Consider the following 14,888-nt stretch of genomic DNA (forward strand, 5'->3'; position numbering starts at 1 on the left):
CATTCTTCGACTTGCGTGCGCAGTCCGAAAAATTTTTCGGAAAGTTTTCATGTGAAAAATGGATTAAAATTTGAAATAGAGCTTTAAAACTCAAGTTGAGTTGACTTTGGTCAACATTTTTAGCAAACGGATACAGATCAGTAATTTTACAGTTCCAGTAGCTCCGTATTGTGATTTGGGACTTGGGCGCATGCCCGAAATTTAATTTGGAGGTCCCTAGCTCAAGTTATGACCATTTAACGGAACTAGCAATTTAAAGGCTAAAAATTTTCAAGTTTGACCACGGGGTTGACTTTTTGATATCGGAGCCGGAATCCGATTATGGAAATTTAAACAGCTCCGTTGTGTCATTTATGACTTGTGTGCCAAATTTGAATTCATTCCGGATTCATTTAATATATTTTGGCACGAGATTTGTAAATTGAAAAGTTTAAAACTCGAAGTTTGAATCGGAGTGTGAATTGTAATTTCAGCGTTGTTTGACGTGATACGAGACCCCAAGTAAGTCCGTATTATGTTATTGGACTTGTTGGTATATTCGTACGGGGTTCCGAGTACCCCAAGAGTGATACGGATTGAAATCAGATCAAGAAATGGACTTAAGCGAAAATCTGTATTTTTGCCTTATGTTATAATCGCACCTGCGGATTATTGACCGCAGGTGCGAGCTCGCAAAAGGGAGCCTTCGATCGCAGATGCGCCCGGGCATAACTGGGCAAAATTCCGTAGGTGGGGAAATCTGCACGCACCCGCGCGTTCGCAGAAGCGGACATCTTCTCGCAGAAGCGTGTCCGCAGATGCGCACCAAATCACGCATATGCGGACATATGCTGGCAGCCCCTTTTCCGCAAATGCGAGAGTTTCTCGCAAATGCGAACTCGCATGTGCAAGCCCAGGCACCGCATGTGCGAAAATGCCTGGGCTGTGTATATATCGAAGAGTCCGAAATTATTTTCACATTTTGGTCGTTTTGAGCTCGTTAAGGCGAATTTTTGGGCGATTTTCACGGGAAACTTTGGGATAAGTGTTCCTTATCCTATATTGATTATATTTCATGATTCCATACTCGTTTATATCATGAATCCATAAATTAATGGAAGAAAAATCAGATTTTTCTAACATTTTCCAAAATCGAAAAATTTAGATTTGAAGATCCATTTGATATCAAAATTGGATAATTTTTGTATGGTTGAACTCGTATCAGAACTGGTGTTCGGATTTTGTGAATTTTTTTGGAATTTGAGACGTGGGTCCCACTGTCAAATATTTAAATAAATTTCAGATTTTTATCCAGAAAATTAGTAAATTCATATGGAATTAATTCCTATGATTAGTATTGAATATATCGAATTGTTTGTGAATAGATTTGAAGCTTTCGGAGACAAATTTAAAAGGAAAATCTATGGTTGAATAATTGATTGGAATTTGCAAAGCGAGGTAAGTGTCGTGGTTAACATTGACTTGAGGGAATAGAACCCTTAAATTATTTGTTATGTGAAATGCATGTGAACGACGTATAGGCGAGGTGACGAGTGTCTATACGTCGTGAAATTTATTGTTTGCCTGCTTACTTGAAAAACCATAAATTGTTTTAAACCATAAATTAATTGTTATAATAATTATTTCTCTCTTATTCTTTGCCAAATATTAATTCTTAAATTTCTGTAATAATTGCTACATGCTTATTTGAATTATGTGCACTAATTGCTACTTGACATTTAGCATATTAAATATTAAACTGTCTATTTTCTCCTTGATTTCCAAAATAAATTGTTATTGCCATTGTTTGTTCATAAATAAATTATAATTATTGTGTGCCTTGATGTTTAATAGTTCTCATTGGACATGGTATTTATTGGAGTAGGTTTTGTTACATTTATGAGTTGTTTAAAATTATATTAGAGGAACGGGTTGCACGCCGCAATGGAAATGAAAGTATATATATATATATATATATATATATATATATATATATATATATATATATATTGGGGGATCGGATTGCACGCTGCAATAGACTTATTAAAAGTCAATATTGGGGGATTGGATTGCTATTAAAAGTCAATATTGGGGGATCGGATTGCACGCCGCAACAAACTTATTTAAAAGTCTATATATATACTTTATTGAAATAAATATATGACAGACTTGATTAAAAGGAATATATTGGGAGAGCGATAGAATTGAATGTGAATATATTGTGAGAGCGGGTTGCACGCTGCAACAGAATTGGTTGAAATAATAATGGATTATGACTGCTGAGTTGGTTTCAATTATTATAAATGAGTTACCTGATTTATTTTTATTATTTGTTGTTGTTATTAATATTGCGTACAGGTTAATGTAAGTGAACCACCTTAGCCTCGTCACTACTTCGTTGAGGTTAGGCTCAGCACTTACTAGTACATGGGGTTGGTTGTACTGATACTACACTATGCACTTCTTGTGCAGATTTTGGAGTTAGTCCCAGCGGCGTACCATAGACTTGCTCGGATTTCAGCTACCAGAGGAAACTTGAGGTATAACTGCATGGCGTCCGCATTTCTGAAGTCTCCGTCTATTTTACTTTAACTGTGTGCTTATTTCCAGACAACTTTATTTTATTCAGACCTTTATTTGTATTTATTATAGAAGCTCGTGCACTTGTGACACCAATTCTTGGATGGTATTTAGACACCGCTGTTTTTATGGATTATTTCACTATATTTCAAACTTTGCTTCCGCTTTTGTTTCCTCGATTATTAATAATTTAAAGATTGTTTAAAAATTGGTTAATATTATTCTAACATTGGCTTGCCTAGCAAGTGAAATGTTAGGCGCCATCACGGTCCAAAGGATGGAATTTCGGGTCGTGACAACATGATAGCTACCACAAAATAAAAGTGGTGCTTCATAATACCTCGGAAAGAGAGTCATCCTAGCCTGACTGCATCCAGGTATCATACATCATCCTTAAATATGTAAAGTAAGCAGGACCCTGGAGGGGGGCCTCTAAAGGCTGAGTATACTAAAACGATACTCAACAAGTGTCATAGACTCTCTCTAACTCAAGTTCTTGGGAAAAACTTTATAAAAAAATAATGCATCAATATTTGATATAAACTATAAGAAATTTTATCAATTCATGACCTTTGTTATTTTAAATAATAACCAAGTCAAAGATAACCCACAATATAAACTTTTAAAACATTTACATCAATCCAAGATTTTGGATAAAATCATACAAAATCATTCCATTTGCTTTAAGTCATCGAAATCGCTTTCGGCTCCTTAGGCCTAAACATAAGAAAATCATCCTTACCTTTCACTGGGAGTACTATACCATCACCGACATTAGAAGGTCAACTAGGTTATGTACCTAGCGGCAAGTATCATATACCCCACTTGCTCAGGTCGTCTCATCGTAGTGCCGTACGAATTGACTCAGCGATGCTAATAATAGCACAAAATAGTACTCTCTCAAGGGAGAGCACTCTGTCGTAGTCTATACCACAAAGTGGCCATCTACGCCTACACCGGCACGTGTAGTTTCATGACAACGAACATGATATATCTGAAGCCAATCTCGGTGAACACAAGTAACTCCCAAAACATTTTATACTTCAAAAATAGATTCATAGCACAATAGCTTCAAAGGATCTATTTTTATCAACTCATCGCATTTATAGAAAATCTAAATCATTTGAACAAAAGTTAAATAAATAACCTTTTACATGCTAAAGCCTTTAGCAATTTAACATCAATCTTTAAAAGATACCACATGTGCTATTCTGTTCGTCAATTTCCAAAAGAAATACTTTCCACGAAAACTTATCTTTCGCACTCAAATATGTATACCCTTGTCAATACGTAAGTTTTGATAAAAACTCATAACATTTACTTTGAGTGCCATTCTGCCAACAAGGTTTAAAATAATATTTTATAAAATAGCATGACACTACATATGCAACATAATATTCTAGTACATGGAGACATCCGTACTTGTTTGTCCCCACAAGCACGAAAGCACATTTGCAAATAACTTAAGTATTAACTTGAAATATTCTTTTAGAGAAAGTCCCTCAAGAAGAGTAAGTTTTAATCAACTTACCTTGCTTTCGCTTTATTAACATTCACAAGATTTCAATCCTCTTCCATCATTCCAATGTTGATTAAAACGCTCAACATCACCAACAAGTCAATATATATAATTAGATATCCTAATTACATCAGAATATGACCTAAGATATTGATCAACATCCATATATGGCTTATAAGTTGGCTACAAGCCTCCAACAACTCAAATCGCCAAATAGTTTTACATGCTAGACTATTCAACTTCATTCTTATGTTTTAATACCCATTCGAAGTCATTAATGATACTACATCAATTGTCCATTTCCACCAAATTACTATTCATCGTCTTCCATAATCAACACTTACAAAATATACAATTCGGGTGATTACTTAGTTGATCACTTCCATCTTTTGCTAACAAATAATTCCATAGGTTCATTATATTCATAAATTTCATCGCCAAGATTACCATTCATCTTTCTCTCTTATTTTCTCAAAAGTACTATTCATGCCATGAACTAGAGTTTTATAATCCAATATTTCAACTATTAAAACTTGTAAAAAATGCTTCAAATACTTCTAACTACTCATAATAAACGAGTTTGAAGTATTGGAATTACCTTTAGTAGATCAATCTTGAAAAATCACAACTTTAGTGATTTTTGTGTTCTTGAGGATTTGATGATGAAATCTAGCATTTGGATGCAAGAATGATGTTAGAACTCATGTATATTGAGTAAGAATCAACCCAAAACATCATTAACAACTTACTTTAGCTGGTTGGACTTGATTTGAGCTCAAAATCGCCCATTCAACTCAAGAACCCTAACCCCCAAATACTCAAAATACTCTCCTCCCCCGACCTTGTATTTATAGGCCTAGATTTATGGGTTTCATATGCGGCCCTGGATGCTTCGCATCCCCACTTCACTCCTCTATGAAGATCGGATGTGGACCTGGACGCTATGGCAGCACTTCACTGCCAGCCTTTCTTTCGGACGCGGCCTCGGATGCTTCGCATCCGCAGACTCCTCCACCAGCCTTTGGTAATTTAGTCATAACTTATTGTAGGAATGTTCAAATGACAAACGGTTTGAAGAGTTAGAAACTAGACTTGATGATCTTTCATTTGATAGGTTTAACATCATATAAATCTTTATTTATATGTAGATATTCTCATAGAAAGTTTGGTCTTGTGCGTACTCATTTGGAATTTAGTCTATCATGTAATTTCCAACTTGACTTGGGCTTATGGCTATCCTTAGACCCCACATCACTTATAATATCTCTTGTACACTTATTATCATATACAATTAATATCCATCATATTAGTAGTCCTCGTTTGTGCACAAAATAATATAATTAGCGCACATCAACTTTCTTAATAGCGCTTAAGTACTTCGAAAATTTTTCGGGATGCTACACTTTAACTATCATATATTTGGCTTGTCTTGTTGCTTTGTATTAATTGTAGCATTTCTTGATTTGGTACGAGGTTCCTTTATAGCTTTGCTTTCGTAATTCTTTAATCGTAGAGATTCTTGTGAATTGAGTTATTGAATTGATTACATTTATTGATTTTTGTTTATGGATCGGATTGCACACCGCAATGGATTGAATAAGGAAGGACTGATTTTGATATGGTGGGATCTGGTTGCACTCCGCAACGGATTTGATATGTGATTTTGATATCGTGAAATGAGAGAGGATTATGATACTGATTCTGATTATATGGTGGGATCGGGTTGCGCGTCGCAACGAATTGTGTGTTTTGTATTCATTGTTGCATTGTGGTAGTTGTCAGTATTTTTCATACGAGAATCTGAGGACTGATGCTTCTGATTTTACTGATTTCGAGGATTGAGTTTATTTTTATCAGTTGACTGCCTTACATTTCTTGTGTTTGTTTTCATGTTATTATTATTATATTGCATACAAGTTATTGTAAGTGACCCGCCTTAGCCTCGTCACTACTTCGTCGAGGTTAGGCTTGGCACTTATAGAGTACATGGGGTCGGTTGTACTCATACTACACTCTGCACTTCTTGTGCAGATTTTGGAGTCGGTACTAGTGGCGGTCAGTAGATTGCTTGGATTGATTGCTTGACGGAGACTTGAGGTACAACTGCACGACGTTTGCAGCTCTGAAGTCCCCTTCTACCTTTTTCTAGCTGTTTATTTCATTTCAGACAGTCATATTTTCATTCAGACCATTATTTGTATTACTCTAGTCGCTCGTGAACTTGTGACACTAGTTTTGAAATTGTATCTAGACATCGGTGTTATTATGGTTTTCTCACTCTATTTCAGTTTTTGAGTCATTATTTAATTTGTATTGTTAAAAATGGCTAAAAATTATTTTTAACGTTGGCTTGCCTAGCAAGTTAAATATTAGACGCCATCACGGTCCCGAGGGTGGTAATTTCTGGTCGTGACAAATCAACTCTCCTCAATACTTCTTAGGACAACCTCTACCTCTCCTCCTACCCACCAAAGTCAACCTTTCACACCTCCTAACTAGGTTTGCGCTTCTCTTCACATGTCCGAACCATTTCACCCTCGCCTCCCGCATCTTATCCTTCGCAAGGGCCATTCTCACTTTTTCTTGAATATTTCCATTCCTAATCTGATCTAATCTGGTATGCCCGCACATCCATCTCAACATCCTCATTTCGGCTACTTTCATCTTCTGAACATGAGAGATCTTGACTAGCCAACACTCTACCCAAACAATATAGTCGGTCTATCCACTACTTTATAGAACTTAATTACTTTAAGTTTTATTGGTATATTCTAATTGTATCAGAGCCGGCTGGAGCCTAAGGCCACTAAGGCAATGGCCTTAGGCTGCCAAAATATAAGGCCCCGGAAAATTTCGCTAAGGAATTTAAGGTTTCGTGGTACCGAGGTAGGCTCATGTGTTTGAGAATTATAGAAAACGAGTCATTGTGATAACCTTTTGGGTTGAATAGTGCGCTGGGGAGTGAAAGGAAAATTTTTAGCGCTGAAATTACACTACCGCGCCGCACGGCGCACTTGTGGCAATTTCCATAATGTTTCGAAATTTTGTTTCTAGGCACTTCGGCACAGTCGCGCCGCGCCCCATGCGGCGCGTATGTACTAATTCTGAATTTTTATAACCCGACCCCCATTTCATTTAACTCATTTAGGGTTCATTTTTGGGGTATTTTCTGGTGTTTTAGAGAGAGGGGAGAGCGATTCTAGAGAGAGGAAAGGGAGGAATAAGGATTTCATTACTCTACCTTGAATCAAACCTTGAAATCCCATTAAAGGGTTGCTAGGGCTTCAAAGAGGTAAGAATTTCTTTCCCCAATTCTTCAATTTCAAAATTTAACTAGAAATGGGTAATTAATAAGATAATTCTTGGATGTGAGAGCATTATTTATACATGTTTGTACCAATAAGGTTTGTGGGAAGATTGTGTTGAAAATGGTAGAAATCTTCAAAGACTTTAATTGAAGATTTGAGGGTCGAGTTGATGTCAGAATTTGGTGAAATTTATGTGGTTGGACTCATGGTTGGATGCGAGTTCATATTTTATAAATTTTGTCGGGTTCCAAGATGTGGGCCTCACTGTCAATTTTTAAAATGAATTTCAAATTTTAATCTAGAAAATTAGTAATTTCATATTGAATTAATTCCTATGATTCGTATTGAGTATATTGAATTGTTTGTGACTAGATTTGAAGATTCCAGACACGAATTCGGGAATCTTGAAATTGGTTACGAAGCGAGGTAAGTGTCGTGATTAACCTTGACTTGAGGGAATAGAACCCTTAAAATATTTGTTAAGTGAATTTCATGTGTAACGACATATAAATGAAGTTACGAGTGCCTATACGACGTCAAATTGATTGTTTGCATATTTATCTAAAAATGATAAATTATTTCAAAATCATGAATTAATTATTATATTAATTATTTCTCTCATATTCCTTGCTCAATATTATGTTGTGAATCCATGTTATAATTGATACATGCTTATTTGATTTATGTGACTTAATTGCTATTTGACATTTAGCACACTAATTATTAAATTGCCTATTCCTCCTTAATTTTCACAATTAATTGTTACTTGTCATCACTTGTTTTGTAAATAAATCATATTATTGTATGCTTGTTATCTTATAATTTCATATTAATTATTGCATTTATTGGAGTAATTGTTTTTATAAGAATTGGTAAATTATATTAATTGAGGAGCGGATTGCACTCCGCAACAAAAATGAAAGTGAATATATTGGAGGAGCGGGTTGCACGCTGCAACAGGATTGATTGAAATGAATATATTAGAGGAGCTGGTTGCACGCCGCAATAGAATTGGTTGAAAAGATTTATTGAGGATCGGGTTGCATGCCGTAACGGAATTAAATGAAAATGAATATATTGTGGGATCGGGTAGCACATCGCAACAGAATTGAATATGAATATATTGTGGGATCGAGATGAACACCTCAATTGAATTGATTGAAGTAATAATTGATTATGACTGCCGAGATGGCTTCGATTGTTGATATGAGTTAACTATTTTATTTTTGTTCATGTCTTTCTATTATTGTTATTATTATTATTATTATTATTATTATTATTATTATTATTATTATTATTATTATTATTATTATTATTGCGCACAGGTTAATGTAAGTGACATGCCTTAGCCTTGTCACTACTTTGTCGAAGTTAGGCTCGGCACTTACTGCATACATGGGGTTGGTTGTACTCATACTACACTCTGCACTTCTTGTGAAGATACCAGAGTTGGTCCTAGCGGCGTACAGTAGACTTGCTCAAATTCAGCTATTCGCATGAGACTTGAGGTATAGCTGCATGGCGTTCACAGTTCTGAAGTCCCCTTCCACTTATTCATAGTTGTGTATTTCTTTTAGACAGCTTCATTTTTATTCAAACCTTTATTTGTATTATTCTAGTAGCTCGTGCACTTGTGACATCAGTTCTGGGATGGTATTTAGACATTGCTATTATTATGGATTATACACTTTATTTCAGATTTTAGTTCCAAATTTGTTTCTTTGTTATTAATTAAAATTGCTTAAAATGGCTAATCTTATTCTAACGTTGGCTTGCCTAGCAAGTGAAATGTTATGCCCCATCACGGTCCCACAAGTGGAAATTTTGGGTCGTGACAAGTTGGTATCAGAGCACTATGTTACGTTGGTCTCACGAGTTACAAGCAAGCTTAGTAGAGTCTGAAGGATCGGTACGGAGACGTCTGTCGTTATCTTCTAGAGGTTATGGAGTTTAGGAACAATTTCACTTTTATTCTACTCTGTTGTGCGATTTTATTCTATCATTGATGATTGAACTCTTCTATTCTTGTTCTCTCGCAGATGACGAGAACACGTTCTACATTTACCACCGGACAAGAGCCAGAACCCCCAGTGACAGCTATGACTAGGGGCAGAGGCAGAGTCCGAGGTAGAGGCAGAGGTAGAGCTCAATCTAGAGCTCGAGCAACATCACCTACTGTAGAACCTCAAGTGGATTTAGAAGCGGAGGTTGTAACTCATATGGTACCTGTTGGACCAGTTCAGGTTTTGGAAGGATTCATAGCTACTCCAGTACTTCAGGATGCTCTAGTCCGCTTGGTGAGTCTTATGGAGGGTGTGGCCCAAAATAGTGCATTTCCAGTGGCACCGGCCATCTTACAAGCTGAGGGAGGAGCACAAACTCCCACTACTCCCGCTCCGGGGCAGATAACTCCCCAGTATCAGGCTCCAGTAGCCCATTCAGTTGGGGTAGTTCAGCCAATTATTGCGGCACAAGCCGGTGATAGTCCTGCCTTGTCTTATGAGACTTTGCTGAGATTAGACACGTTTACCAAGCTATTTCCAATCCATTTCAGTGGTGCACCTTCTGAGGACCCACATGATTTTCTTGATCGTTGCTATGAGGTATTGCAGTACATGGGAATAGTTGAAAGCAATAGGGTTGATTTTGCTGTGTTTCAGATGACTGTTTCCGCTAAGAGGTGGTGGAAAGATTATGTATTTACTAGACCAGTTGGTTCTCCTGCACTTACCTAGGAGCATATCTCGCAGCTATTTCTGGAGAAGGTTCCTTCCTATCATATTTAGAGAGGATTACCGCACGCAGTTTGAGCGTCTTCAGTAGAGTAGTATGTTGATCACTCAGTATGAGACCCATTTTGTGGATCTAGCCCGTCATGCTCTTCTTATGCTTCCTACCGAGAGAGAGAGGTTGATGAGGTTTATTGATGGACTCATGCAACTTATCAAGCTATATATGGCCAAAGAGACTGGGAGTGAGATTTCTTTTCAGACGATTGCTAATGTCGCCAGGCGTATCGAGATGGTTCTTTCACAGGAGAGAGGGACAGTGTCATATAAGAGGCCCAGTCATTACGGTAATTTCAAAGGCGCCTCATCTGGAGGCAGGGGTACTTTTGGTAGAGGACATCCTCTCAGGCCATTTTATTCAGCATTTCAGACTTCTACGGTGCTTCAGGGAGTCATGGACCTTATGTTCCTTACCCTGGGAAGCCATCATTCAGTGCACATTCAGCTCCTATCAGTGCACCAACACTTCAGATTCACTGCGGTGGATATCCGACTCGTTCGGGTCAGCTTCAACTTCAGCAGCCACGACAGCAGGATAGGCGTTATGAGCGTGGGAACATTGGTCACATCAAGAGGCATTGTCCTAGGTTGTTGAGCAACACACCTCAGCAGGATTCTCATGCTATCATACCGGCACCAGCTTCTTCACCGCCCGCCCGACCAACTAGGGGCAGGGGTCAGACTGTTAGAGGTGGAGGTCAGACTGCTAGAGGTGGAGGCCATCCAACTATGGCCTATCCCAGATATGTAGTTCAGACTGGTGGGGCCCAGCCCCGATTCTATGCTTTCCCAACTAGGTCTGAGGTCGAGTCATCTGACGCCGTGATCATAGGTATTGTTCCAGTTTGCCATAAAGACGCTCATTTCTATTCGATCCAGCATCTACTTATTCCTATGTGTCCTCCTACTTTGCTTCATATTTGGTTGTGTCTCGTGATTCTCTGAGTACGTCTGTGTATGTGTCCACGTCGGTGGGAGATTCTATCATAGTAGAGCATGTCTATCGTTCGTGCGTGGTTACTATTGGGAGTCTTGAGACTAGTGTGGATCTTCTACTTCTCGATATGGTATATTTTGACATCATTTTGGGTATGGATTGGTTGTAAGCTTATCATGTTATATTGCATCATGCCAAGACGGTGACCTTAGCTATGCCGGGGTTACCTCGATTAGAGTGGAAAGGAACTCCAGGTCATTCTACCAGTATGGTTATTTCCTATATGAAGGCTCATCGTATGGTCTTAAAGGGGTGTCTAGCCTATTTAGCTTATATTCGCGATCCCAGTACGAATGCTCCTTCTATGGATTCGATCCCAGTTGTTCGTGAATTTCCAGAAGTATTTCCTGTAGATCTACCGGGGATGCCACCCGACAGGGATATTGACTTCTGTATTGATTTGGCTCCGGGCACTCAGCCCAATTCTATTCCACTATACCGTATGGCCCCGTCGAAGTTGAAAGAATTGAAGGAACAGTTGCAAGACTTGCTTGATCAGGAATTCATTAGACCCAGTGTCTCACCCTTGGGTGCACCAGTGTTATTTGTAAAGAATAAAGATGGCTCTCTGCGGATGTGTATAGATTATCAACAGTTGAACAAGATCACTATCAAAAACAAATATTCGTTTCCAAGAATCGATGATTTATTTGATCAACTTCATGGTGCCAAGGTGTTTTCAAAGATTTACTTGAGATCTGGTTATCATCAGTTAAAGATTAGGGCATCTGATGTCCCTAAGACAGTTTTTCGGAACCGGAATGAGCATTATGAATTTCTAGTAATGTCATTTAGGCTGACAAATGCCCCAACATCATTTATGGATTTGATGAATCGGGTGTTCAAGCCCTATATGGATTCATTTGTGGTTGTATTCATTGATGACATCTTGATTTACTCCATCAGTAAAGAGGAGCATGAACAATATCTTAGGATTGTGCTTTAGACTTTGAAGAATAGTCAGTTATATGCCAAATTCTCAAAATGCGAGTTTTGGTTAAACTCAGTTGCCTTTTGGGGGCATGTTGTATTGGCAGAAGGCATAAAGGTGGATCCTAAGAAGATTGAGGCAGTTCAAAACTGGCCTAGATCTACTTCAGTTACAGAGATACAAAGTTTTCTGGGTTTGGCAGCTTATTATCGCCGGTTCGTAGAAGGGTTTTCATCCATAGCAAACTCATTGACCAAACTAACCCAGAAAGGTGTTCCATTCAAATGGTCAGACGAGTGTGGTTTGAGCTTTCAAAAGCTCAAGACTGATTTGACTACGGTGCCAGTGTTGGTGTTACCCACAGGTTCAGGATCGTACACGGTATATTGTGATGAATCTCGTATTGGACTTAGTGTAGTATTAATGCAAGGTGGCAGAGTGATTGCTTATGCGTCGTGGCAGTTAAAAGTCCATGAGAAGAATTATCTTGTTCATGACTTAGAATTAGCATCCATTGTTCATGCGCTGAAGATTTGGAAACACTACCTTTACGACGTGTCATGTGAAGTATTCACAGATCATGGTAGTCTACAGTATCTATTCAAACAAAAAGATCTTAATTTGAGGCAGAGAAGATGGTTGTTGTTGAAAGACTATGATATCACCATTTTGTATCACCCTGGAAAGGCCAATGTGGTGGCCGATGCTTTGAGTAGAAAGGTTGTGAGTATGGGCAGCCTTGCGTATATTCCAATTGGTGAGAAGCGGCTAGCGATAGATGTTCAGACTTTGGCCAATCAGTTTGTAAGGTTGTATGTTTCAGAGCCCAGTCGGGTTATAACTTGTATAGTCGCTCGGTCTTCTTTATATGAGCATATCAGAGAGCGACAATATGATGATCCTCATTTGCTTGTCCTCAAGGACATGGTGCGACACGGCAGTGCCAAGTAGGTTGTAGTGGGATATGATGGAGTTCTGTGGATGCAGGGTCGCATTTGTGTTCCAAATATGGATGGGCTTCGCGAAATAATTCTTGAAGAGGCCCACAGTTCACGGTATTCTATTCATCCGGGTACCACCAAAATGTATCAAGATTTGCGGCAACATTATTAGTGGAGGAGAATGAAAAAAGATATAGTTGCATATGTAGCTCGGTGTCTGAATTGTTAGCAAGTCAAGTACAAGCATCAGAGACCTGGTGGTTTGCTTCAGAAGTTAGAAATTCCTGAGTGGAAGTGGGAGCGTATCACTATGGATTTTGTTGTAGGACTCCCACAGACTCAGAAAAAGTTCGACATTGTGGACAGGTTGATCAAGTCAACACATTTTATCCAGTGGCAATTACCTATTCTTCAGAGCGTTTAGTTGAGACTTACATCTGAGAGATTGTCCGTCTTCACGGTGTGCCCGTGTCTATTATTTCAGATCGAGGTACGTAGTTCACCTCGCATTTTTGGAGGGCTGTACAGCGTGAGTTAGGCACGCGGGTGAGTTGAGTACCTAATCCCCACATAGATGGACAGTCAGAGTGCACTATTCAGATATTAGAGGATATGCTTCGCGCTTGTGTGATAGATTTTGGAGGTTCTTGGGATCAGTTCTTGCCACTTGTGGAGTTTGCCTATAAAAATAGTTATCAGTCGAGCATCCAGATGGCTCCGTATGAAGCATTACATGGGAGGATATGTCGTTCGCCAGTTGGCTAGTTGGAACCAGGAGAGGCTCAGTTGTTAGGTACTGATTTGGTACATGATGCCTTGGATAAGGTCAAGGTTATCCAGGATCGACTTCGCACAGCTCAGTCTAGGCAAAAGAGTTATGCTGACCGTAAGGTTCGTGATGTTGCATTCATGATTGGAGAAAGAGTATTGCTTCGGGTTTCACCTATGAAAGGTGTAATGAGATTCGGAAAGAAGGGAAAGTTAAGCCCTAGGTATATCAGACCCTTTGAAATTCTTGAAAGGGTGGGTGAAGTAGCCTACAAGCTTGCACTACCACCTAGCTTATCAGCATTTCATCCGGTATTCCATGTATCCATGTTCCAGAAATATCATGGTCATCTGTCCCGTGTGTTAGACTTCAGCTCAGTTCAATTGAACAAAGATTTGACTTATGAGGATGAGCCGGTAGAAATTGTAGCTCGGCAGGTCCGACAGTTGAGGTCTAAGAGTTATCCTTTAGTTTGGGTGTAGTGGAGAGGTCAGCCGATTGAGGCAACTTCCTGGGAGTCCGAGTCGGACATGCGGAGTAAATATCCATACCTTTTCACCAGGTCAGGTACTTTTCTATGAACGAATGTTTGTTTTTAGAGGTAGAGAATGTGATGACCCAAAAATGTCATCTTTAATTTAAACATTTATTTCTGTGTTCTATGGAGATGTTGAGAGCTTACCTGTTATGAGTTATGTATCACCTGAATAGTTGATGTTAATGGTGTTCCTTTTCTAGTAATATATTGCTTATGATGCCACTGTCAGTATTGTTTTCATGTTATGTTACGTTGATTAGATTATGTATGTGTTGTTAGGATTGATTTCTGGGATTCTCTAATAGGTGGATAGGCCCAGTTATAAGAAAAACTCTGGCGAAATTTATGAAAATTTTGAGAGTTAGTAAAATTCGGGAAATTGAAATGTGCAAAAGAAGAGTTAAGTTATGCTATGTATTTGGGGGCGGACTCTACTTCTCATTCAAGGACGAATGATCCTAAGCGGGGGAGAATGTAAGGCCCCGGAAACTTTTGCTAAGGAATTTAAGGTTTCGTGGTACCGAGGTAGGCTCATGT

The sequence above is a fragment of the Nicotiana tomentosiformis genome, chromosome 1 (assembly GCF_000390325.3).
Source record: "Nicotiana tomentosiformis chromosome 1, ASM39032v3, whole genome shotgun sequence".
Classification (NCBI taxonomy): Eukaryota; Viridiplantae; Streptophyta; class Magnoliopsida; order Solanales; family Solanaceae; genus Nicotiana; species Nicotiana tomentosiformis.